Here is a 27611-nt window from a genome sequence, read left to right on the forward strand (position 1 = left end):
CGCCGTTATGACATGTTAAATGAAAATAGATAAGGATCCAGCGGCATATATACAGGAGTTACAAGAGTAGTGAAATTTAGAAACTAGGGACGGATGTGCAAACACATACCCATATTTTTGCACATTTTGTGTCAGGGTCTCCCTGATGAAGTGCAGAAACAACTGAAGAAAATTGTCGGCATTGAAATGAAACAATGGCTCGAGATGCAATTGAATATTGTCCATTATTGTCAACTGAGGAAAAAGAAGGAGAGGAACAAAACAGAGGAGATTCAAAAGGAGGAAGCAAAATTGGTACAAAAGAAATTGTCAAAGGTAACGGTGGAAGAGGTGATGATAACAAACGTAGGTGAGAGAATTATGAGCAGAATATCAACAGTTTGCAGGAGGTGTATATATGGGAGGAAGAGGGGAGAATAATTAGTACCCGGGGGAGATGATATACACCAAGGGAAAAAAGGTATGGATTCACAGGAGGATATGGAAGATGTTTTTGCAGGATGAGACTGCGATTTGGAGGGTTTGCAGCACAGGGAGGTTTTGGAGCACAGCATTGGATGTGTGGAAAGTTTAAGCATTATGCATGGGAGTGTGAGAGCAGAGGATGGCAACAGCCTCCTAGCTCAAGAGAAGCACCTATATTTAGCCTATAATATTATGCAAAGGCACAGCAAGAACAGGGCACATTTCAATAGAAGCAGGAACAATTGCCATAACCATTCTCAAAACAGACACAACCACAAATGCAGCAGCAAATGCAACCACAGACACAACCACAGATGAAACCACAAATGTATTAGGTACCCCAGCAGCATGGGCCACAAATGCAGCACTTGCAACAACCACAGCAAACACTGAATCCACTAGAAAAGCAAACACAACAGTCCGGACAGTGGGACAGGAACCTCTTGCCACAAACTACAGTGTCCACAACAGGGGGTGCAACAGTGGTGGGAGGGAACCCCTTTGCAGGAACATGGAAGAGCATATATCCACAATAGGACAGCTCACAGAGAAGCTTGATGGGTCCAGTGCTATCAATACCTTCTGACCTACAATACGAACCCCCGGTGGGGCTGAAAATAGGCGACAGGATGTTCTCCTTTTTGGTTGACACCAGAGCAACAAGATCTTGTGTCAGGGAAGGCGGGTTTCCATTGTCACAAATAACAATGTACGCACAAGGGTTTTCTTGGACTATAACACAGGTTCAATTCACAGAAGAACTAGATATTACAATGGGAGAACAAATAATGGCTGTGCCATTATTGCATTCCCAGAAAACACTGGTTAACATACAGGGAAGAGATTTGATGGCCAAATTAAACTTGACAATTTAATTCACTGATGAGGTAATAATATGTTCAATACCAGACATGCATTATGCAAATACAAGAGCGTTCCTATGGGCATTTTTGGATGGAAAGCATTACAAATAATACCAGTAGATTCTGAATTATTCCTTTATGGGGTACACGTGTTGTTAGGATGGCTTCAACAAATCTGAGATAATCTGTTACAATTACCCACAGAGTTTTTGTTCAGAGCAGAAGTACTTACAGATGTGGCAGAAGGGGAGATCATAATGATACATCTAGAAGCATCATTGGTGCTAGACAATAGAGTAGTTCTACATGGGAAAGACAAGGAAGGTATTAGCTCGAATACAGCCATATCACTAGACTCAATGATAATTTGTTAGTGTGTAGCACCACACAAGAAGAGTACAGAACAGACTCAATGACTTTATTGACACTATTGACAGACAAGGGCTATAAGGTAGACAAATATAAATTGCAGTTGTGCCAGGAAGAGGTATTACATTTGGGCCAGATAATATCAAAGTAAGGGAGGAGGGTGAAAGAGCAGAAGCACAGCGGCTGCCATGGTGAAGTGCACAGCCCATACCTGGGGCACAGATTGTGTTTATTGGAGCAATGAAGCAGCAGATGCAGAAAAAGAGCAGCATATTTCCCTCAAATAGCAGAAATTATAATTCCCCAACATCAATATTTGCTCAGTATGAGCCGTGCACCACAAACAGATCATGAGCTGTGGATGAAGAGGGGGGGTGATCCTTATCACCCAGTGATCTTGTGTGGTGGCAGAATAGCACAGGAAACCTGTAATGTCACTTGAGTTACTAACAGTAGCGCTAGAACAATTATACTACCCTGCACACGCAACATGAGTATATGTGGCAGCAGATGTTTCAGAAGACATGTTTTTTCCAAACCTCCATGAACACATTGTTGATTTTGTTATCAATTGCACTACATGCCAGCAGTTTACTGCTGGGTATACTCTGAAAATGGTCAGAGGAGTCACACCCCACCGTATGGGTCCATTTTGGCATTGCATATCGATTATGTTGGCATACTCCAAAATTGTAATGGATATCAGTATATGATTGTTGTGGTATGTGCTTTTAATAGCTGGATTCAAGCAGCTCTACTTATGGTGTTTCCCAGATGGGCAGTGTGCGAAATACTGTTTGTCAGATAACAGACCAAACTTTGTAAATGAAAAAATGTCTGAACTGATATCCCATCAAGCATAAGCTTTGCACTGTTTAAAACCCACATGCCAACTGTGTTGTTGAACATCTTAAAGGAACGCATTGCAAAATGGAAATATACCCTGAAAAAAAACGGGGTTAAATTGCCTTCTACTGGCTCTCTTTGCCTTACACAATCAGCCAGGCATGGACCACCACCTCACAACCCATGGAATAGTAACTAACAGACGCATACACGTTCCCATTGTTCCTTCTACCTGAGCTTGATTGGATGCAGAGAATTCTGCTACAGAGTTAGGTGATGAGATGCATGATTATTTAACTGCCATGACTAAATGTGTGAATTGTATATCTCAGCAAATCCAGGTGCAGCAGTGGGGCCAAGAAGAAAGCAACAACAACAGAGAAGGAATAGTTGATTTGAATACTGTAATACCCCCTCATCCCTCTTTCCAGGAGACTTAGTGTATGTGTGGAGTTTCATCCACAAGTGGCACAAGCCAAGGTTTGAAGGCACATTTTTCAAGAATGCAACGCCTAACGCAGTAAAAGTGTGCAGCAAAAATGCATGGGTTCACATAGGAGATGTTAAAAAATGCATGAAGAAGAATTTGAAGAGGAAAAAGAACAATTGACCAGACCAAAGATTAGGGTGAAGAACATAGCTGACCAGCGACATGACAAGTGATACTACAGAGACTATGTACTTTTCCAGCGCACAAGAGTATCATTGCTATCTCGGCATGTGGGGAGAAAGATATACCTGAATAAAATGTATTAGAGCACTATAATGATTAGTGCCTTTTTCTTTTCTCTTTGCTTTTTTTGGGCGGCTTATACAGTAGCACTCACATGTTTTAATGATGATGTCACTAATATAATTGTTAACATAAGTGAAGGAAGCAGTAGGGTTAAAAGGGAAGTGTTACAAGACGAGAATCACACGAGGGAAAATATCCAGGGTTTCACTCAGAGGACTAGCAACATGTGGTATCGTCACATGAGTAAAGTGAGAAGGAAGAAGTAAAATGAGAACTGTTTCATCTGCCCACTGCTTCCATATCCCTTGAGTGTTTCCAGACTGTTTGTGGCCAAAGAAATACCAGTTAGAAGCGCACACTGCTTGACTCACATGGACAACAAAGTAATAAAATACATACTATCCGGAACACAAGCAGGTGAAATGAGGACCAACCTCACTTGCACATTACAGGAGAAGTATGCACCCCTCAAGGTTGGGTAGAAAGGATAATGGGATGTAGAGCATAATCACTCATAGGATTCTTGTTACTATCATATTGAACCTGCTAATAAAGAGTGCCTGGAAAAATGGAGCAATTACGCTAGACTATTGATTCGGGTGGAAGATGAAGAAGGACCCGTAGACATAACAACATTAAACAAGGTTTCACTTTGCTTTAGAAGCAATGGCATAGTAACAGACAGGAAATAATGAAGGATGCAAATGCATTATGGATCTGTCAGGCATGAAAGTAGGCACAGCAGTGTTGATGACCACTATTGAGTCAGTGTATCACAGGCCTATATGCAGCTCCTACAAAATTGAGGTGGCATATGCTCAAAAGTAGTACTATATGCACCCTCACTGGTCGTGCCTCAAAGTTATTTGTGCAAATAGTAGATGCCCCTTAGTGAAATGTTACAAAAAGGAGAAAAGGTCACAATGCACAAAAAGAGAACATTATTTCTCAAAGGACCCAAAGGATGTATTGAATAATATCTCATTTGAGCATAAACTCTTTAGCAAGGCATCCACGTTCTACATGACTATTCTCGCCCCTGGTTTACAGATGGTAGCAAACAAAAAGTTGTTTCAAATACCAGATAGGAGTTTCTGCAGGCAATAAATGTCATGGAAAAGGGTTCAATTTCATTAAAGAAAAATTGAGGGCAATTAGAGTAATAACTCTCCAGAATAGGTATGTCCTCAACCTCCTCCCTGCCATGGAGGCAGGTGTGTGTGCAAAAATTGTCTCAATACTGCCCCTACAAAATGGTCTAAGAAACCAGTGAAATTAAGGATGAGGACTGATTTACGGCACTATTCTCATAGGTGCCTACCTGGCTAGGAATCACATTTAAAATATTACTGGCAGTCTGGTATTGGTGTTGACAGGACTCTGTATTTTGCAACTGATATAGTCACAATGTAATAAAGCAGGGAAAAATGATGACGGTAATATTGGGTAAAGATAACGTAGTGCATATACACACCCAAACAAATGGACCATATACAATGCACCTAATTGAATGTACAATAGGGCTACCATTGCAGTCTGAGTGCCCTCTTGACCCTGACAACTACACAGAACACTGGGTTAATTGTGAGAGGGGTGGAGTGTGCTGCTTCATGGCATGTGGACAAGAAGAATACATAGAACAAAGAAGCAGCTCGAGGGGCGTGTGTAAGGTATGGATACCAAAAAGGAATAGGACACGATGAAGGGAAATAATGTAGATGTGGTCAATAAATTGACCAGATGGGGGGTGTGGTAATGGAAATGAGAGTTGCACCAGCATTGGCCACACCTCAAACAGCCCCACCTGTTCCCCATTATGAGCACAAAAAAATGTATGAAATGAGAAAGGTGAAGTAGGCCATTATTAATGTTAAGAGCAAAATAGTTGCCATCAGAAGAAGACAAATAAGATGGCAGGATGTTGCAATAAGATACACACACAAACACGAAGTACACATAACAAACATATGGAATACTTAGACATGAAGAATTTTCGCACACAGACATGAAGCATATTTTCACACAGACTTGAAGCATATTTGCACATAGACATGAAGAATACTGGCACACAGATATGAAGAGCATGTACATATAAAAACAAAGAACATTAACATGCATGGGATTTAGGCACAATATGGCCGAAAATAAACCGAGTACCGTCATTACTTAGACCAAACTTTACTAGGCCTCAACTCTGAAATACTATAGTTGACATGAAATCATCTAAAAAACCAGGTTTCCAGGCTTCATGGTGCTTGGATGAGTCACAGACACCAAAGTCAGAAAGCTGATGGGAGTTCTGCTTAGAAAGCTGAAACCACACCAGATAATGTTTCCCACAGCATACATCACACAATTATTAAAGATAATTAGTCTCAATTGATAGCACTGAGAAGCACACATATCCTTGATGGCCAGGTATAGGTAGTTACCAAGCCAAACAATCCAATAACAAATGAATATATATATTTGAGTGGCTGCAAAAGGAAAGCACACGCATGTTAAAATAGCCGAAAATTCAATGAATAGACGAAATTGAGCTCTGAACAATGGTCCCCTACCATGTGACTGAAACAGTAGTTATTCATTTTAGGGCCATCAGCCTAGCACATCCCGACAGAGACATGGCACGCCAAGGCTATGCAAAATAATATCAGTGAAAGCTTCAGGCATGGGAACAAGTATGGAATGTCTTCTTCAACTAGATCATAGCAGTTGGTCCATCTCTTCTTCCCCATCATGTAACTTGGCACCACTTCAAGATAACCAAAACTGACAAGATAAGGCCTTTTCAATCACCTTGTGTTCCCTTATCTACTAGTTTTAGTATAGCACCGACCAATAGGGGTTAGAGTCAATAAAAAAGTGTTCCCTTGTAGATGACACTATACCCTATACTCTTCCCTCGAATCCTGGACTAGAATTAAAATTCTATGATAATGACAAGTTGTGATGTCATCTATGATGTGTTTTTGATATAAAAATGTATTGTTCTTGATATTTTGTTCAGATTGTATTTTATACGCTCTGCTAGCGGCCGTTTGTTTCTGAATAAAGCTGGGGTTTTTCATGCACCTGGAGTTACTCCGTTATTGAGTATTTTTCTTGCATTAGTACCTTTTAGGCCTATCTTAACATTGGCAACTACAGGGGTTCATTTACCTCCATTGAGTAGCCTGGCAGAGTGGCGAGTTTCGGGCCACATCAGTTCACCCTGAATGTTCCCTGGAGATGGTTAGGGGTCAGGGCCCACCTTGCCTTGAATGCCTTTTGCCATCACCTCTGTGTCAGAGGACTTTGGAACGGATGACACACCCAGGACACATTTTTCTTCTTCTGATGTTCAAAGTTGAATCAGAGATGATGGTGGGTGATCGCAACCTTATAAAGGCAAAATGTCACATTGGATTGGCTCCATGCAAGCCTGTTGTACGGGGTCTAATCCCTGTCACTGTAATAAGTGACCCTTGTTCTCCTACATCACACCAGAGTGCAGAAAATGGTTACACCAGGAAGGAAGCACCTCAACAGACATCCAATATGATAGAACTCCTTCCGAGATGCACATTCCCTCTCTGACTACCCTAAATTCACCCATTGCCAAACCTGCTGACTTGAAAGCCCATTTAAACCTGCTGACTTAGAAGGCCATTTTGTGTCAAGCACCGTTATTTTAGGCACACCTTTGTAAGGTGAGTTCCCCTTTGAAGCAGAACTCAGGGAAGATCTCCTATTGACAGTATGTATACTCTGAGGGGAAGTGTTACCCATCCTCCCGGGGAATCGAGGAAAGGCAGTGTCCTGACAAATGTCTCACTTGGAGCGTTGGAGACAGCCAAGTTAATCATGAATATACATTGCCATGACATCACTGAACTTGGCTCACAAGGTTGATAAACATTATATGAATTGTGTTGCCTTAAATAATTGTGTGCTCCTATCAGTCAGCATACCATAACCAAGTATGGATTATTTTGAGAGATTACGCTGCCACCAGATTGATGCAGCAACAATTATTGAATGTTAGTCCATTGGTGCAGAAATTGAAATGCTACCACTGTCTGCAGTGGCTTGGTGGTCTAGCAGATGCCAGGAATGCACCTCTGACCTTTGAACCCACCTTGTGCAACTGGAGAGCAAGGGCAGTAGATATCAGGAGACTTGTGCAGCAAAGGTATGCGAATCTATTATGCTTTTGGTATGCAGCTTCTTATGCAAGGGGGGTCTAATTACCAATCAGGGCAAGAGAATAGCACCCTTATTGAATTTGAATGCAACATATCCATCATAGAGACACCGTTATTTTCTATAAACAATGAATACATTATATGTTTGGTATTTCAAATGGGATAAAAAAAAAAAAAGAATCAATGGGATCCATCCTAGGATAGAATTCATGACATATATAAGACTGAAATTAGTAAGACTGGCTCACTTGCATTTTTTGGATGCCAAAATGTATGTAATGGACTTTAAATCGCAAAGTACTATTTATTCTAATCATACAGAACAGAACAATATATTGCTGTGGAATAGTTTTCACCCACTAAGTTTGAAAAAGGCAAACCTTACAGCCACTATATACGATAAGAGAATTCAATCTGATGAGAATGATTAAAGTTGAAAAATCAAGAACTTAAAATAAAATGTATCAGAAGAAACTATGATGAAAGATCTTTGTCTAAAAGTTGAAGAGAACATTGGAGTTATTCCTAGAGAAAAACAACAGGAAAATAAAGTACCTACACTAGTTCCTAATATAGTCTACATAACAAGTTATTTCAACAAAGTCAACAAATAAACACATGTCTAATAAGGAATTGTAAAATGTTGCATTGTGATCCTGAGCTCCTACAATGCTTTAAGGAACCTCTGTTTTTTGCCTACAAAAGTACATGTCGCTTTCAGTCATGAAGATTTATGCAACTAATGAATTTAAAGGTACAATACCATGCATAAATTGTGCACACAGTAATAACATTATAAAAGTTAACACTCTAAAGCATCCAAACAAAGGACAACTGATTACTCTGCGTCATACCTCGACTAGTGGCACTAAGAACACATACTATGGAATTAAATGCCCTTGTGGACTGCTCTACATTGGTATGCCTATAAGTGATGGTTAGATGGAGTGGGCATAAGTCAAATATTCACACAAGAAATTGTCGATTACCATCAGCCTTACATGTCTTTAGAAAATGGTCATGACATTTCAGGATTACATTTCATTATTCTCAAATAGAGATTGGAATTTAAATACATGTTTATTGAAAAGAGAAATTATTTTAGATCAAAAATTGGATTCAATGGCATGAGAAATGAATCAATATTGTGATCTGACTTGTTTTCTTTAATTTAAATGCTTATTATTGGATTAAGGAAACTATGATCAATGATGCATTTATTTAGTGCCCATGAGGTCAAACCTATCTGTAAGTGCTTAAATAATGAAGGACAGTTGCTCTTAAATTGTTCGGTGATTCAAACAATTTACAGAAAATGATATGTCATAAAAGTTGTATACTTTTATGAAATATGTGACCTTCTAGTAGATTGATACCATTCTAAAATGTACCCTATGGCCCTGATTCATGGAATTATTTGCATGTAAAATGGCTATTTACATTCCATTTTGCCTGCAAATCCCCATTGGTTAGACAGGGATTTGCGTGCAGAATGACAAGCAAATAATTGTTTTACACGGAAATAATTCCAGGAATCAGGGCCTATGTATGGATAAGTAACCATTCGGGTAATATTCTTAAATTTCAGACCTAAAAGTGAAATATTTCATGACACTATAACCTTTTAAGAAGCTAAGGTTTAACCCCTGTATTACGGTATGTAATATATGACACCTCAGTGGCATTTCATTAATTAAACATGCCTCCCAAATTTGTGTTACCTGAAACATGCGCCAGACTTGAATGTTAGTTCAATTCACGTGATTTTCAAAGGCTTCCTGTGCTTGAGAAAAGATGATTTAAACACACATAATTCATGTACGGTTTTATTTGCCTGGTGCCTGTTGTAGTGTTGCTGTAGTTATGGTTAAGTTGCAGAAGCCATATGAAGAGCAGTTTTTGGGTGGCTATATAACTTTGGTTCCATTTGACGAATCCTCATCAAACTTTGGAGAAAAGTTATATGGCGACCTCTGAAAGGTTTTTGAAAGGTTGGTGTGGTTTCATCAATTGGAGGCAAAGTTTTAGGGGGTCCCAAAACTTTTGAAATCCTCATAGACATAATGGGAAAAAAGTTTGCTCATGCATACAGACCAAAACAATGGATGGATTTGCACCAAAGTTATGCGAGGAATGGCAGCTTGGTCCCAAAGTGTGATTTTATAAAGTTGGTGCAAATCTGTCCAGTAGTGTTTTTTTTAAATGGCCAGGAAGTAGTAACAAAAAATTCTGACCTCTGCATCTGGTCTGTGGACCCATTACCTGGTTTGGTGTCCGCGGACACCTTTGGGCCAATCAGGACATAATGTGGTGTTCGCGGACATCAAATGTGCACGCTGATTGGTTGTTGAAAAATGTGACCTGAGTCAAACCTTTTGAAACGGTCACCATATTGGATCCACGGACCACAGCCTTTCTCTGTGGACAACGTGGTGCAAATAAATTCTAAAAAATACATTTGGGGTTATTTTGTGGCTGAAAGAGCATTTGAGAAAGGTGGGAGCTGGAAGAAATGTAAGATGGAGACGTTTTTATAGGTGAAAAAGGCTGTGTTGGTGCTGCTGAGTCCAGGGTGAATTTTACTGCCCACAGCCGTATTCTGAGCTGTGGACACAGACATGTATCCTGTGAGAAACCTAAGGGTGCCTTACCCACTAGTCCTCGGCGACCTGTCATCCAGGTGGCCAGGACACAGCCATCGCTTTTGAATCCAGTTCCTGGGTGTAAACCAATGCGGGAGTATCACGTAGGTGAGGGGTCTTCTGGAGTGAGTGTGAGGCGACCGATGGTGAGATGCGATATTCTTCCCTATCCCTCACACAAACCCATCCTATTTTTTAGAATTCTCTGATGTCTTAACTCCCCCCCCCATTTCTAAACAAACACTGGGCAGAGGAAGAGGGAGACTGAGACTAAAGAGTCTAACCCTTACATATTGCTTTGGACATGTCCTGTTAATCGGGTCAGGCACAGTCAGGCACTTGACTTTAAGTGCATACATATGATACCATTTAGTACTCCTCACACAGATAAAAGGTGGAACATAGAGACACACTCTGAGCAAGATGGAACACCAGTGAGAGCAGAACTTCCGGGGTGAAGGCAAAACTACTGGAGCAGAGTGAGAGCAACAGGTTGAGAACCCCAGGTTTTCCCTGCAGGAGGTGAATAAGAAAGAAATACAAGTACTCTTGATTGTGAGCTCCAAGAAAAAACATTTTTTGTTTATTATTTTCACAAATCCTAATTGGTAATGTTTGTCTTTAATGCAATTCACTCAAGAGTTTTTACAGTACCATAAACTGTTCCTTAACTACACAATTACTTAATTGTCACAAATCCTCTGTTGTCAATTGTTTGTTTGTTACAATCCCTTTGCGTTTTTTCAGTTTGTTTCAATCCCTCATTTGCTCGATTGGTTTCAATCCCTCTACACGTGTTTCCCCATCATGTAAAATGGTTCATCAGGACGGAAAATTGTCTATTGATGATTTCTAAAAAGCAGGTGTGGGAAAAAGAGAAAAATGTACTGTGGGTGATATAACTAAAAGGGTTGCGCTTACATGTATCATTTGCATACATATTTAGATGCAAGATTTAGGTGTACAATGTATATAAGATGTGAGGTAGACACTTCCATCATTAATCCTGTGTTTACATCCTTACTCCTGTGTTACAATCAGTCTTTTGCAGTACTCGATTTTCTATGATTATTTATATGATTAGGGTTTTCAAATGCACCTCCAAGTTGTGATGTATCTGTTTCATACTTCTCATATCTATGGATTAACAATAATTCTCATTTAAGTCTATTGAAAATACTCATTGCTAAATGAGGATTGAATATTTCGCCGCTATGTCTTACCTCCAAGTGTTTTCCTAACCTCCTTACTGGTTCTGCGTGTCCTTTGATGGTTTAAAGATGGGCGCTTTTGTGTTCGACATGCGGACACATACGCTAAACGTGCGCAATGACGTCATTAGGTTCCGGACGCCATCTTGAATAAGCATTATGCGCTCTATTGTTTCTGGTGTTCATGTGTAAACCTCATATTTTATATAATAGGTGGTCACAACCTGATGATTATAACAGTTTGTGCTTTTGAGCAAGACAAAATGTAAAGGATGTTTGTTTCAATCAAAGAAATATCGCAAAATTCGGTGATGGTTTTCTTTTAAATATTATTCTTTTGACTCTATGTATTATGCTAGAATCACCATATCTTATGTTTACAATTCTAAATATGCGTGTTCAATAACTGTAACGGCCCTTTGGTCATAATTGCTGGGATCTCCAAAAGGCCATGAAATACATGTGAAGAAGGCCAAACCCCAGACAAGAAAGCTGCATTTTGTTTCAAGAATGCCAGCGACCCTCACGAGTGAACGGCAGAGTTGGGGAGGTGAGGCCAAGCCTGTGGTGGTAACCTTGACTCGTGAGTTGAAAAACTGTAAAGACACGAAAGAAATGCACACAGTCGGTGATTTGGCAAGCGACATGTGTGATCGGTGTGTGTTAAGGGAAGATTGAAGTGCAAGATATCGGACAATTGAAGGCTGCATGTGTGTGGATGAGGCATGAAGAAAGGCAGACTTGCAAATTAACTTTGAAGTAAGGACAGCTGTGAATCCAGCGACACTGAGTAACGTAGCAGTCCAGCGAAAGGAAGTATCCCACTCGAAAGTCTCTGTGAAAGGTGAAATGTTTGTAGCGATAAAGTGAATGAAGTGTAAAAGCAATGTGATCAAAATTAACCCAGAGAAAAGGAGAGAGAAAAAAGGTGAACGATGTACTTGGATGCTTATGACATAGAACTACCCAGACCAAGAAGCACTGGAGCGACAATAAAAGAGTGTTGAACTGTTTTAAGGCGAAGTGGTCCTAGGGAGGTCTGCAGTAAAAGTCACCACATTCAAAAGTCTTCGACATCGTGAAATGGCCCAGTCACGACTGCCAGAGACCAACGTGAACTTTTTGGTTAACTTTTACTTTAAGAGTTCTGAGCCCGACAGAGGGAGACCAGCGTGAACTTTTTGTTGAACTGTGTTTTGAACGCAGGAAAGAAAGACTTTAACGTGGAAGGCCAGGCAGGCCTTGATCCACATTTTGAACCTGAGCCAGAGTATGCCATCCTGCCCACAGGGATTGCCTTACTCCATGCTGTTCAGAAATCAATTGGGAATAAGACTGGGTATATTCCAGAATTGAAGAACTGCACTTACACAGGTTCATTACTCATAGAAATTAAATAGAATAATGTGCATGTATACATTGAAAATGTTGGTAGAACTTTGGAACCTATCGAGCAGAGATAAAAAGAGATAGGACCAGTTATGGCTGGTCGGGCTGAATATGAATGTTAGGTTGATTAATCTCATTTTTTGTTTATTGTAGATACGTGTGTACAGCATGAAATAAGACTCTAGATCAGGGGTGCACAATTGAATTTGACAGAGGGCCGAAAGTACCTTACATGAGGTCTATAGTGGGCCGAAAAGTAAATGTGGGCGGGGCGGTAGGCGGGGCATGGCAGGAGGCTTTTTAAACCCCCAATTTGTATACAACACATGGAAAAAAATATGTTTTTGAGGGGTAACGATTTTTATTTGCATTTCAAACTTACATTTTGTTGTACACATTTTCCATTGTTATCATTTATTTCTATTTAGTTATTGTATCTCGTCTGTTTAATTAACTTATATATATTTTATTGACCCTAGATTGGACATTCCGTTATTTTGGACTGCTATAGTTTGCTGTTTGGGTTGCCCAAGAGGCGTATTGCCTTCGCTGAGTCAGGTTTCCATCTCCTAACTGTGCCTGTTTTAGCTTTATTATTGGGTTCACTCTTGGAGTGCAACACTATGCCCCATGGCTCCCACCCCCAACCAAACACTATGCCCCATTGCCACACCCCTCAACCAAACACTATGCCCCTTGGCCCCCACCCCTCAATCAAACACTATGCCCCATGGCCCCCACCCCTCAACCAAACACTATGCCCCATGGCACCCTCACCCCCAACCAAACACTATGCCCCATGTCACCCTTACCCCCAACCAAACACTATGCCCCATCGCTCCCTCAACCCCAACCAAACACTATGCCCCATGTCCCCCTCAATCCCCAACAAAACACTATGCCCCATTGCCCCCACCCCTCAACCAAACACTATGCCCCATGGCGCCCACTCCTCAACCAAACACTATGCCCCATGGTACCCTCTTCCCAACCAAACACTATGCCCCATGGCACCCTCACCCCCAACCAAACACTATACCCCATTGCCCCCTCAACCCCCAACCAAACACTATGCCCCATGTCCCAATCAATCACCAACAAAACACTATGCCCCATTGCCCCACCCCTCAACCAAACACTATGCCCCATGCCCCCCACCCTTCAACCAAACACTATGCCCCATGGCCCCTACTTCTCAACCAAACACTATGCCTCATGGCACCCTCACCCCCAACCAAACACTATGCCCCATGGCACCCTCACCCCCAACCAAACACTATGCCCCATGGCCCCTTCACCCCTCAACCAAACACTATGCCCCATGGCTCCCTCACCCCCAACCAACCACTATGCCCCATGGCCCCCTCAACCCCCAACCAAACACTATGCCCCATGACCCCCTCACCCATCAACAAAACACTATGCCACATGGCCCTTCACCCCTCAACCAAACACTATGCCCCATGGCCCCCACCCCTCAACCAAACACTATGCGGGGGGTGAGGGGTGGGGGAGAACGGGAGGAAGACACAGGGCATGAGCGGGGGATGGGGGAACAGAAGGGAGACACAGGGCATGAGCGGGGGGTGGGGGGAACAGGAGGGAGACACGGGGCATGAGCAGGGGGTGGAGTGAACAGGAGGTAGACACGGGGCATAAGCGGGAGGTGGGGGGAACAAGAGTTAGACACGGGGCATGAGCGGGGGGTGGGGAGGACAGGAGGGAGACACGGGGCATGAGCGGGGGGTGGGGGGAACATTAGGGAGACACGGGCATGAGCGGGAGGTGGGGGGATCAAGAGGTAGACACGGGGCATGAGTGGGGGGGTGGGGCCAAGGAGGGAGACACGGGGCATAAGTGGGGCGTGGGGGAGAATGGGAGGAAGACACGGGGCATGAGCGGGGGGTGGGGGAACGTGAGGGAGACAAGGGGCATGAGCGGGGGCTGGGGGGAATGTGAGGAAGACACGGGGAATGAGCAGGGGGTGGGGGGGACAGGAGGGAGACACGGAGCATGAGCGGGGTGGGGGGAGGGAGACACGGGGCATGAGCCGGGGTGGGGGGATCGTGAGGAAGACACGGGGCATGAGCGGGGGTTGAGGGTACAGGAGGGAGAGAGGGGACATGAGCGGGGGGGTGGGGGGAACAAGAGGTAGACACAGGGCATAAGCGGGGGGTAGGGGGAACAAGAGTTAGACACGGGGCATGAGCGGGGGGTGGGGGAACAAGAGGTAGACACGGGGCATGAGTGGTGGGTGGGGGGAACAGGAGGGAGACACGGGGCATGAGCGGGAGGTGGGAGGAATAAGAGGTAGACATGGGGCATGAGCGAGGAGTTGGGGGACTGGGAGGGAGACATGGGGCATAAGCGGGGGGTGGGGGAGAATGGGAGGAAGACACGGGGCATGAGCGGGGGTGGGTGAAACGTGAGGGAGACACGGGTCATGAGCGGGGGTGGTGGGAACGTGAAGAAGATACCGGGCAGGGGGTGGGGGGGACAAGAGGGAGACATGGGGCATGAGCGGGGGTGGGGGGAACAAGAGGTAGAAATGGGGCATGAGCGGGGGGTAGAGGGAACAACAGTTAGACAAGGGGCATGAGCGGGGGGTGGGGGAACAAGAGGTAGACACGGGGCATGAGCGGGGGGTGGGGGGAACAGGAGGGAGACACGGGGCATGAGCGGGGGGTAGGGGGAAAAATAGGTAGACACGGGGCATGAGCAAAGGGTGGGGGGACCAGGAGGGAGACATAGGGCATGAGTGGGGGGTGGGGGGAACAAGAGGTAAAAACGGCATGAGCGAGGGGTGGGGGGACCGGGAGGGAGACATAGGGCATGAGCGGGGGGTGGGGTGGGGGGAACAAGAGTTAGACATGGGGCATGAGCGAGGGGGGGCAAACAAGATGTAGACACGGGTCATGAGCGGGGGTGGAGGAGAATGGGAGGAAGACACGGGGCATGAGCAGGGGGTGGGGGGAACGCGAGGGAGACACAGGGCATGAGTGGGGGGTGGGGGGAACGTGAGGAAGACACGGGGCATGAGCGGGGGTGAGGGGGAGAGGAGGGAGACACGGTGCATGAGCGGGGGTGGCGGAGAACGGGAGGAAGACACGGGGCATGAGCAGGGGGTGGGGGGAACGTGAGGAAGACATGGGGCATGAGCAGGGGTGGGGGGAATGTGACGAAGACATGGGGCATGAGCGGGGGGTGGGGCAACAGAAGGAAGACATGGGGCATGAGCGTGGGGTGGGGGAACAGGAGGAAGACACGGGGCATGAGCGGGGGTGGGGGGAACAAGAGGTAGACAAGGGGCATGAGCGGGGGTGGGGGAGAATGGGAGGAAGACACGGGGCATGAGCGGGGGGTGGGGGAACAGGAGGAAGACATGGGGCATGAGCGGGGGTGGGGGGAACAAGAGGTAGACAAGGGGCATGAGCGGGGAGTGGGGGGAAGGTAAGGAAGACACGGGGCATGAGCGGGGGGTGGGGGGAATGTGAGGGAGACACGGGGCATGAGCGGGGGTGGGGGGAACAAGAGGTAGACACAGGGCATGAGCAGGGGCTGGGGGCAACAAGAGGTAGACACGGGGCATGAGCGGGGGTGGGGGGAACAAGAGGTAGACACAGGGCATGAGCGGGGGTGGGTGGAACAAGAGGTAGACACAGGGCATGAGTGGGGGTGGGGGAACAAGAGGTAGACACGTGGCATGAGCGGGGGGAACAGGAGGGAGACAGGGGGGATGAGCGGGGGGTGGGGGGAACAAGAGGTAGACATGGGGCATGAGCGGGGGGTGGGGGAACAGGAGGGAGACAGGGGGCATGAGCTTGGGGTGGGGGGAACAAGAGTTAGACACAGGGCATGAGCATGTGGTGGGGGGAACAAGAGGTAGACACGGGGCATGAGCCGGGGGTGGGGGGAACAGGAGGGAGACAAGGGGCATGAGCTGGGCATGAGTGGGGGGTGGGGGGAACAAGAGGTAGACACAGGGCATGAGCGGGGGGTGGGGGGAACAAGAGGTAGACACGTGGCATGAGCGGGGGGTGGGGGGAAACAGGAGGGAGACAGGGGGCATGAGCGGGGGGTGGGGGGAACAAGAGGTAGACACTGGGCATGAGCGGGGGGTGGGGGAACAGGAGGGAGACAGGGGGCATGAGAGGGGGGTGGGGGAAAAAGAGGTGGACACGGGGCATGAGCAGGGGGTCGGGGGTAGAAGAGGTAGACACGGGGCATGAGCGGGGGAGGGGGGACCAAGAGGAAGACACAGGGCATGAGCGGGGGGTGGGGGGAACAGGAGGTAGATACGGGGCATGAGTGGGTGGTGGGGGGAAAAAGAGGTAGACACGGGGCATGATCGGGAGTGGGGGGAACGTGAGGAAGACACAGTGAATGATCAGGGGCGGGGGGAACGTGAGGGAGACACGGAGAATGAGCGGGGGGTGGGACAACAGAAGGAAGACACGGGGCATGAGCGGGGGTGGGGGAACAGGAGAAAGACATGGGGCATGAGCGAGGGGTGGGGGGAACAAGAGGTAGACAAGGGGCATGAGCGGGGGTGGGGGAAATGTGAGGGAGACACGGGGCATGAGCGGGGGTGGGGGAACAAGCGTAGACATGGGGCATGAGCAGGGGGTGGAGGGAACAAGAGGTAGACACGGGCCATGAGCGGGGGGTGGGGGGAACAGGAGGGATACAAGGGGCATGAGCGGGGGTGGGGGGAACAAGAGGTAGACACAGGGCATGAGCGGGGGGTGGAAGGAACAAGAGGTAGACAGAGGGCATGAGTGGGGGGTGGGGGGAACAAGAGGTAGACATGTGGCATGAGCGGGGGGAACAGGAGGGAGACAGGGGGGATGAGCGGGGGCTGGGGGGAACAAGAGGTAGACACGGGGCATGAGCGGGGGGTGGGGGGAACAAAGGTTAGACACAGGGCATGAGTGGGGGGTGGGGGGAACAAGAGGTAGACACGGGGCATGAGCAGGGGGTGGGGGGAACAAGAGGTAGACACGGGGCATGAGCGCGGGGTGGGGGGAACAGGAGGGATACAAGGGGCATGAGCGGGGGTGGGGGGAACAAGAGGTAGACACAGGGCATGAGCGGGGGGTGGGGGGAACAAAGGTTAGACACAGGGCATGAGTGGGGGGTGGGGGGAACAAGAGGTAGATACGGGGCATGAGCAGTTGGTGGGGGGAACAGGAGGGAGACAAGGGGCATGAGCGGGGCATTAGCGGGGGTGGGGGAACAAGAGGTAGACACGGGGCATGAGCGGGGGTGTGGGGGGAACAAGAGGTAGACACGTGGCATGAGCGGGGGGTGGGGAGGAAAAGGAGGGAGACAGGGGGCATGAGCGGGGGGTGATGGAAACAAGAGGTAGACACGGGGAATGAGCGAGGGGTCGGGGGAAGAAGACGTAGACACGGAGCATGAGCAGGGGGTGGAGGAGAATGGGAGGAAGACATGGGGCATGAGCAGGGGGTGGGGGGAACACGAGGGAGATACGGGGCATGAGCGGGGCATTAGCGGGGGGTGGGGGAACAAGAGGTAGACACGGGGCATGAGCGGGGGTATGGGGGGAACAAGAGGTAGACATGGGGCATGAGTGGGGGGTGGGGGGAGCAAGAGGTAGACACGGGGCATGAGCGGGGGGTGGGGGGAACAAGAGGTAGACACGGGGAATGAGCGAGGGGTTGGAGGAAGAAGACGTAGACACGGAGCATGAGCAGGGGGTGGAGGAGAATGGGAGGAAGACATGGGGCATGAGCAGGGGGTGGGGGGAACACGAGGGAGATACGGGGCATGAGCAGGGGGGTGGGGGGAACGTGAGGAAGACACGGGGCATGAGCGGGGATGAGGGGGACAGGAGGGAGACATGGGGCATGAGCGGGGGTGGGGAGAATGCGAGGGAGACATAGGGCATGAGCAGGGGGTGGGGGGAACAAGAGGTAGACATAGGGCATGAGCGGGGGGTGGGGGGAACAGGAGGGAGACACGGGGCATGAGCGGGGGTTGGGGGGAATGTGAGGGAGACACGGGGCATGAGCGGTGGGTGGGGGGAACAGGTGGGAGTAATGGGACATGAGCAGGGGGTGGGGGAGAACAGGAGGAAGACACAGGGCATGATCGGGGGGTGGGAGGAACGTGAGGGAGACACGGGGCATGAGCGGGGGGTGAGGGGAGGGAGACAAGGGGCATAAGCGGGGGGTGGGGGAGAACGGGAGGAAGACACGGGGCATGAGCGGGCGGTGGGGGGAACTTGAGGAAGACACAGGGCATGAGCGGGGGTTGGGGGGACAGGAGGGAGACAGGGGGCATGAGCGGGGGGTGGGGGGAACAAGAGTTAGACACGGGGCATGAGCGGGGGGTGGGGGGGACAGGAGGCAGACATGGGGCATGAGCGGGGGGTGGAGGAGAACTGGAGGAAGACATGGGGCATGATCGGGGGTGGAGGGAACATGAGGGAGACATGGGGCATGAGAGGGGTTGGGGGGAACGTGAGGAAGACACGGGGCATGAGCAGGGGTGGGGGGAACAGGAGAGAGACACAGGCATGAGCAGGGGATGGGGGAACAAGAGGTAGACATGGGGCATGAGCGGGGGTGGGGAGACCAGGAGGGAGACATGGGGCATAAGTGGGTGGTGGGGGAGAACGGGAGGAAGACACAGGGCATGAGCGGGGGGTGGGGGGAATGTGAGGGAGACACGGGCATGAGCGGGGGGTGGGGGGAACGTGAGGAAGACACGGGGCATGAGCAGGGGGATGGGGGACAGGAGGGAGACAGGGGGCATGAGCGGGGGGTGGGGGGAACAAGAGGTAGACACAGGGCATGAGCGGGGGTTGGGGGAACAAGAGTTAGACATGGGGCATGAGCAGGGGGTGGGGGGATCAGGAGGGAGACAGGGGGCATGAGGGTGGGGTGGGGGGAACAAGAGTTAGACACGGGTTATGAGTGGGGGTGGGGGGATGAAGAGGTAGACACGGGGCATGAGCGGGGGGTGGGGGGAACAAGTGGAAGACAAGGGGCATGTGCGGGGGTGGGGGGAACAGGAGGTAGATACGGGGCATGAGTGGGTGGTGGGGGAAAAAGAGGTAGACACGGGGCATGATCGGGAGTGGGGGGAACGTGAGGAAGACACAGTGAATGATCAGGGGCGGGGGGAACGTGAGGGAGACACGGAGAATGAGCGGGGGGTGGGACAACAGAAGGAAGACACGGGGCATGAGCGGGGGTGGGGGAACAGGAGAAAGACATGGGGCATGAGCGAGGGGTGGGGGGAACAAGAGGTAGACAAGGGGCATGAGCGGGGGTGGGGGAAATGTGAGGGAGACACGGGGCATGAGCGGGGGTGGGGGAACAAGCGTAGACATGGGGCATGAGCAGGGGGTGGAGGGAACAAGAGGTAGACACGGGCCATGAGCGGGGGGTGGGGGGAACAGGAGGGATACAAGGGGCATGAGCGGGGGTGGGGGGAACAAGAGGTAGACACAGGGCATGAGCGGGGGGTGGAAGGAACAAGAGGTAGACAGAGGGCATGAGTGGGGGGTGGGGGGAACAAGAGGTAGACATGTGGCATGAGCGGGGGGAACAGGAGGGAGACAGGGGGGATGAGCGGGGGCTGGGGGGAACAAGAGGTAGACACGGGGCATGAGCGGGGGGTGGGGGGAACAAAGGTTAGACACAGGGCATGAGTGGGGGGTGGGGGGAACAAGAGGTAGACACGGGGCATGAGCAGGGGGTGGGGGGAACAAGAGGTAGACACGGGGCATGAGCGCGGGGTGGGGGGAACAGGAGGGATACAAGGGGCATGAGCGGGGGTGGGGGGAACAAGAGGTAGACACAGGGCATGAGCGGGGGGTGGGGGGAACAAAGGTTAGACACAGGGCATGAGTGGGGGGTGGGGGGAACAAGAGGTAGACACGTGGCATGAGCGGGGGGTGGGGAGGAAAAGGAGGGAGACAGGGGGCATGAGCGGGGGGTGATGGAAACAAGAGGTAGACACGGGGAATGAGCGAGGGGTCGGGGGAAGAAGACGTAGACACGGAGCATGAGCAGGGGGTGGAGGAGAATGGGAGGAAGACATGGGGCATGAGCAGGGGGTGGGGGGAACACGAGGGAGATACGGGGCATGAGCGGGGCATTAGCGGGGGGTGGACACGAGCGGGGGTGGGGAGAATGCGAGGGAGACATAGGGCATGAGCAGGGGGTGGGGGGAACAAGAGGTAGACATAGGGCATGAGCGGGGGGTGGGGGGAACAGGAGGGAGACACGGGGCATGAGCAGTTGGTGGGGGGAACAGGAGGGAGACAAGGGGCATGAGCGGGGCATTAGCGGGGGTGGGGGAACAAGAGGTAGACACGGGGCATGAGCGGGGGTGTGGGGGGAACAAGAGGTAGACACGTGGCATGAGCGGGGGGTGGGGAGGAAAAGGAGGGAGACAGGGGGCATGAGCGGGGGGTGATGGAAACAAGAGGTAGACACGGGGAATGAGCGAGGGGTCGGGGGAAGAAGACGTAGACACGGAGCATGAGCAGGGGGTGGAGGAGAATGGGAGGAAGACATGGGGCATGAGCAGGGGGTGGGGGGAACACGAGGGAGATACGGGGCATGAGCGGGGCATTAGCGGGGGGTGGGGGAACAAGAGGTAGACACGGGGCATGAGCGGGGGTATGGGGGGAACAAGAGGTAGACATGGGGCATGAGTGGGGGGTGGGGGGAGCAAGAGGTAGACACGGGGCATGAGCGGGGGGTGGGGGGAACAAGAGGTAGACACGGGGAATGAGCGAGGGGTTGGAGGAAGAAGACGTAGACACGGAGCATGAGCAGGGGGTGGAGGAGAATGGGAGGAAGACATGGGGCATGAGCAGGGGGTGGGGGGAACACGAGGGAGATACGGGGCATGAGCAGGGGGGTGGGGGGGAACGTGAGGAAGACACGGGGCATGAGCGGGGATGAGGGGGACAGGAGGGAGACATGGGGCATGAGCGGGGGTGGGGAGAATGCGAGGGAGACATAGGGCATGAGCAGGGGGTGGGGGGAACAAGAGGTAGACATAGGGCATGAGCGGGGGGTGGGGGGAACAGGAGGGAGACACGGGGCATGAGCGGGGGTTGGGGGGAATGTGAGGGAGACACGGGGCATGAGCGGTGGGTGGGGGGAACAGGTGGGAGTAATGGGACATGAGCAGGGGGTGGGGGAGAACAGGAGGAAGACACAGGGCATGATCGGGGGGTGGGAGGAACGTGAGGGAGACACGGGGCATGAGCGGGGGGTGAGGGGAGGGAGACAAGGGGCATAAGCGGGGGGTGGGGGAGAACGGGAGGAAGACACGGGGCATGAGCGGGCGGTGGGGGGAACTTGAGGAAGACACAGGGCATGAGCGGGGGTTGGGGGGACAGGAGGGAGACAGGGGGCATGAGCGGGGGGTGGGGGGAACAAGAGTTAGACACGGGGCATGAGCGGGGGGTGGGGGGGACAGGAGGCAGACATGGGGCATGAGCGGGGGGTGGAGGAGAACTGGAGGAAGACATGGGGCATGATCGGGGGTGGAGGGAACATGAGGGAGACATGGGGCATGAGAGGGGTTGGGGGGAACGTGAGGAAGACACGGGGCATGAGCAGGGGTGGGGGGAACAGGAGAGAGACACAGGCATGAGCAGGGGATGGGGGAACAAGAGGTAGACATGGGGCATGAGCGGGGGTGGGGAGACCAGGAGGGAGACATGGGGCATAAGTGGGTGGTGGGGGAGAACGGGAGGAAGACACAGGGCATGAGCGGGGGGTGGGGGGAATGTGAGGGAGACACGGGCATGAGCGGGGGGTGGGGGGAACGTGAGGAAGACACGGGGCATGAGCAGGGGGATGGGGGACAGGAGGGAGACAGGGGGCATGAGCGGGGGGTGGGGGGAACAAGAGGTAGACACAGGGCATGAGCGGGGGTTGGGGGAACAAGAGTTAGACATGGGGCATGAGCAGGGGGTGGGGGGATCAGGAGGGAGACAGGGGGCATGAGGGTGGGGTGGGGGGAACAAGAGTTAGACACGGGTTATGAGTGGGGGTGGGGGGATGAAGAGGTAGACACGGGGCATGAGCCGGGGGTGGGGGGAACAAGTGGAAGACAAGGGGCATGTGCGGGGGTGGGGGGAACAGGAGGTAGATACGGGGCATGAGTGGGTGGTGGGGGAAAAAGAGGTAGACACGGGGCATGAGCGGGGGGTGGGGGGAACGTGAGGAAGACAGAGGGAAAGAGCAGGGGTGGGGGGAACGTGAGGGAGACATGGGGCATGAGCAGGGGGTGGGACAACAGAAGGAAGACACGGGGCATGAGCGGGGGTGATGTAACAGGAGGAAGACATGGGGCATGAGCGAGGGGTTGGGGGAACAAGAGGTAGACAAGGGGCATGATCGGGGGTGGGGGAGAACGGGAGGAAGACACAGAGCATGAGCGGGGAGTGGGGCGAATGTGAGGGAGACACGGGGCATGAGCGGGGGGTGGGGGAACAAGAGGTAGACACGGGGCATGAGCAGGGTGTGGGGGGAACAAGAGGTAGACACGGGGCATGAGTGGGGGGTTTGGGGAACAGGAGGGAAACAAGGGGCATGAGCGTGGGTGGGGGGAACAAGAGGTAGACACAGGGCATGAGCGGGGGGTGGAGGGAACAAGAGGTAGACACAGGGCATGAGTGGGGGGTGGGGGGAACAAGAGGTGGACATGTTGCATGATTGGGGGAGAACAGGAGGGAGACGGGGGATGAGCGGGGGTGGGGGGAAGAAGAGGAAGATACGGGGCATTAGCGGGGGGTGGAGGGTACAAGAGTTAGACACAGGGCATGAGCGGGGGGTGGGAGAAACAAGAGGTAGACACGGGGCATGAGCGGGGGTTGGGGGGTACAGGAGGGAGACAAGGGGCATGAGCGGGGCATGAGTGGGGGGTGGGGGGAACAAGAGGTAGACACGGGGCATGAGCGGGGGTGGGGGGAACAAGAGGTAGACACGTGGCATGAGCGGGGGATGGGGGAACAGGAGGGAGGCAGGGGGTGGGGGGAAAAAGAGGTGGACACGGGGCAGGGGTGGGGGGAACAAGAGTTAGACACCGGGCATGAGCAGGGAGTGGGGGGAACAAGAGGTAGACATGGGGCTTGAGTAGGGGGTGGGGGGAACAAGAGGAAGACACGGGGCATGAGCGGGGGGTGGGGGGAACAGGAGGTAGATACGGGGCATGAGCGGGTGGTGGGGGAACAAGAGGTAGACACGGGGCATGAGCGGGGAGTGGAGGCAATGTGAGGAAGACACAGAGAATGAGCAGGGGTGGGAGGAACGTGAGGGAGACACGGGGCATGAGCGGGGGGTGGGGGGACAGAAGGGAGACATGGGGCATGAGCGGGGGGTGGGGGAGAACGGGAGGAAGACACGGGTCATGATTGGGGGGTGGAGGGAACGTAAGGGAGACGCGGGCATGAGAGGGAGTGGGGGGAACATGAGGATGACACGGGGCATGTGCGGGGGGTGGTGGGAACAGGAGGTAGATACGGGGCATGAGCGGATGGTGGGGAACAAGAGGTAGACACGGGCATGAGCGGGGGGTGGAGGCAATGTGAGGAAGACACAGAGAATGAGCAGGGGTCGGAGGAACGTGAGGGAGACACGGGGCATGAGCGGGGGGTGGGGGAGAACGGGAGGAAGACACGGGTCATGATTGGGGGGTGGAGGGAGCGTAAGGGAGACACGGGGCATGAGAGGGGGTGGGGGGAACATGAGGAAGACACGAGGCATGAGCAGGGGTTGGGGAGAACAGGAGGGAGACACGGGGCATGAGCAGTTGGTGGGGGGAACAAGAGGTAGACAGAGGGCATGAGCGGGGGTGGGGGAGAATGGAAGGAAGACACAGGGCATGAGCGGGGAGTGGGGGGAACGTGAGGGAGACACGGGGCATGAGCGGGGGGTTGGGGGGACAGGAGGGAGACATGGGGCATGAGCGGGGGTGAGGGGAACAAGAGTTAAACACGTGGCATGAGCAGGGGTGGGGGAACAAGACGTAGACATGGGGCATGAGCGGGGGGTGGGGGGAACAGGAGGGAGACAGAGGGCATGAGCGGGGGTGGGGGGAACAAGAGGTAGACACGGGGCATGAGCGGGGGGTGGGGGGAACAAGAGTTAGAGACGGGGCAGGAGCTGGGGTGGGGGGAACCAGAGGTAGACACAGGGCATGAGCGGGGGTGGGGGAACAGGAGGGAGACAGGGGGCATGAGCGGTGGGTGGGGGGAACAAGAGGTAGACACGGGGAATGAGCAGGGGAGTGGGGGGAATGTGAGGAAGACACGGGGCATGTGCGGGGGTTGGGGAGAACGTGAGGGAGACACGGGGCATGAGCAGGGGGTGGGGGGAACAAGAGTTAGAGACGGGGCAGGAGCTGGGGTGGGGGGAACCAGAGGTAGACACAGGGCATGAGCGGGGGTGGGGGGAACAGGAGGGAGACAGGGGGCATGAGCGGTGGGTGGGGGGAACAAGAGGTAGACACGGGGAATGAGCAGGGGGGTGGGGGGAATGTGAGGAAGACACGGGGCATGTGCGGGAGGTGGGGGGAATGTGAGGAAGACACGGGCATGAGCAGGGGATGGGGGAGCAGGAGGGAGACACGGGTCATGAGCGGGGGGTCGGGGGAACAAGAGGTAGACATGGGGCATGAGCGGGGGGTGGAGGTAACAAGAGGTAGACACGGGGCATCAGCGAGGGGTGGGGGGACTGGGAGGGAGACACGGGGCATAAGCGGGGGTGGGGGAGAATGGGAGGAAGGTATGGGGCATGAGCAGGGGTGGGTGAAAAGTGAGGGAGACACGGGTCATGAGCGGGGGCTGGTGGGAACGTGAAGAAGATACGGGGTGGGGGGAACAAGAGGTGGACACGGGGCATGAGTGGGGGGTGGGGGGAACAAGAGGTAGACACGGGGCATGAGCGGGGGGTGGGGGGACCATGAGGGAGACACAGGGCATGAGCGGGGGGTGGGGGGAACAAGAGGTAGACACGGGGAATGAGCGGGGGGTCGGAGGAACAAGAGGTAGACACGGGGCATGAGCAGGGGGTGGAGGAGAATGGGAGGAAGACACGGGGCATGAGCAGGGGGTGGGGGGAACGCGAGGGAGACACGGAGCATGAGCAGGGGGTGGGGGGAATGTGAGGAAGACACGGGGCATGAGCGGGGGTGAAGGGGACAAGAGGGAGACAGGGGGCATGAGCGGGGGGTGGGGAGAACGCGAGGGAGACACGGGGCATGAGCGGGGGTGGGAGGGAACAGGAGGGAGTAATGGGACATGAGCAGGGGGTGGGGGAGAACAGGAGGAAGACACGGGGCATGATCGGGGGGTGGGGGGAACGTGAGGGAGCCACGGGGCATGAGCAGGGGGTGGGGGGAGGAAGACAAGGGGCATAAGCGGGGGGTGGGGGAGAACAGGAGGTAGACACGGGGCATGAGCGGGGGGTGGGGGAACATGAGGGAGACACGGGGCATGAGCGGGCGTGGGGGGAATGGGAGTAAGACACGGGGCATGAGCGGGGGTTGGGGGGACAGGAGGCAGACAGGGGGCATGAGCGGGGGGTGGGGGAACAAGAGTTAGATACGGGGCATGAGCGGGAGGAGGGGGGAACAAGAGGTAGACACGGGGCATGAGCGGGGTTTGGGGGGAACAAGAGGTAGACACGTGGCATGAGCAGGTGGTGGGGGAACAGGAGGGAGACAGGGGGCATGATCGGGGGGAGATGGGAACAAGAGGTAGATACGGGGCATGAGTGGGGGGTGGGGGGAACAGGAGGGAGACAGGGGGCATGAGCGGGGGGTGGGGGGAACAAGAGGTAGACATGGGGCTTGAGCAGGGGGTGGGGGGAACAAGAGGAAGACACGGGGCATGAGTGGGGGCTGGGGGGAACAGGAGGTAGATATGGGGCACGAGCGGGTGGTGGGGGAATGTGAGGAAGACACAGGGAATGAGCAGGGGTGGGGGAACGTGAGGGATACACGGGGCATGAGCGGGGGGTGGGGGGACAGAAGGGAGACATGGGGAATGAGCGGGGGGTGGGGGAGAATGGGAGGAAGACACGGGGCATGATTGGGGGGTGGAGGGAACGTAAAGGAGACACAGGGCATGAGAGGAGGTGGGGGGAACATGAGGAAGACACGAGGCATGAGCAGGGATTGGGGAGAACAGGAAGGAGACACGGGGCATAAGCGGGGGGTGGGGGGAACAAGAGGTAGACACGTGGCATGAGCGGGGGGCGGGGGGAACAGGAGGGAGACAGGGGGCATGAGCGGGGGGTGATGGGAACAAGAGGTAGACACGGGGCATGAGCGGGGGGTGGGGGGAACAGGTGGGAGACAGGGGGCATGAGTGGGGGGTGGGGGGAACAGGAGGTAGATACGGGGCATGAGCGGGTGGTGGGGGGAACAAGAGGTAGACACGGGGCATGAGCGGGTGGTGGGGAGAATGTGAGGAAGACAAAGGGAATGAGCAGGGGTGGGGGAACATGAGGGAGACATGGGGCATGAGCGGGGGGTGGGACAACAGAAGGAAGACACGGGGCATGAGCGGGGGTGGGGTAACAGGAGGAAGACATGGGGCATGAGCGAGGGGTGGGTGGAACAAGAGGTAGACAAGGGGCATGAGCGGGGGTGGGGGAGAACTGGAAGAAGACACAGGGCATGAGCGGGGAGTTGGGGGAATGTGAGGGAGACACAGGGCATGAGCGGGGGGTGGGGGAACAAGAGGTAGACACGGAGCATGAGCAGGTGTGGGGGGAACAAGAGGTAGACACGGAGCTTGAGCGGGGGGTGGGGAACAGGAGGAATACAAGGGGCATGAGCGAGGGGTGGGTGGAACAAGAGGTAGACAAGGGGCATGAGCGCGGGTGGGGGAGAACTGGAAG

Source organism: Ambystoma mexicanum, chromosome 4p (genome assembly GCF_040938575.1).
Source record: "Ambystoma mexicanum isolate Mex_15411 chromosome 4p, UKY_AmexF1_1, whole genome shotgun sequence".
In the NCBI taxonomy this organism is placed as follows: Eukaryota; Metazoa; Chordata; class Amphibia; order Caudata; family Ambystomatidae; genus Ambystoma; species Ambystoma mexicanum.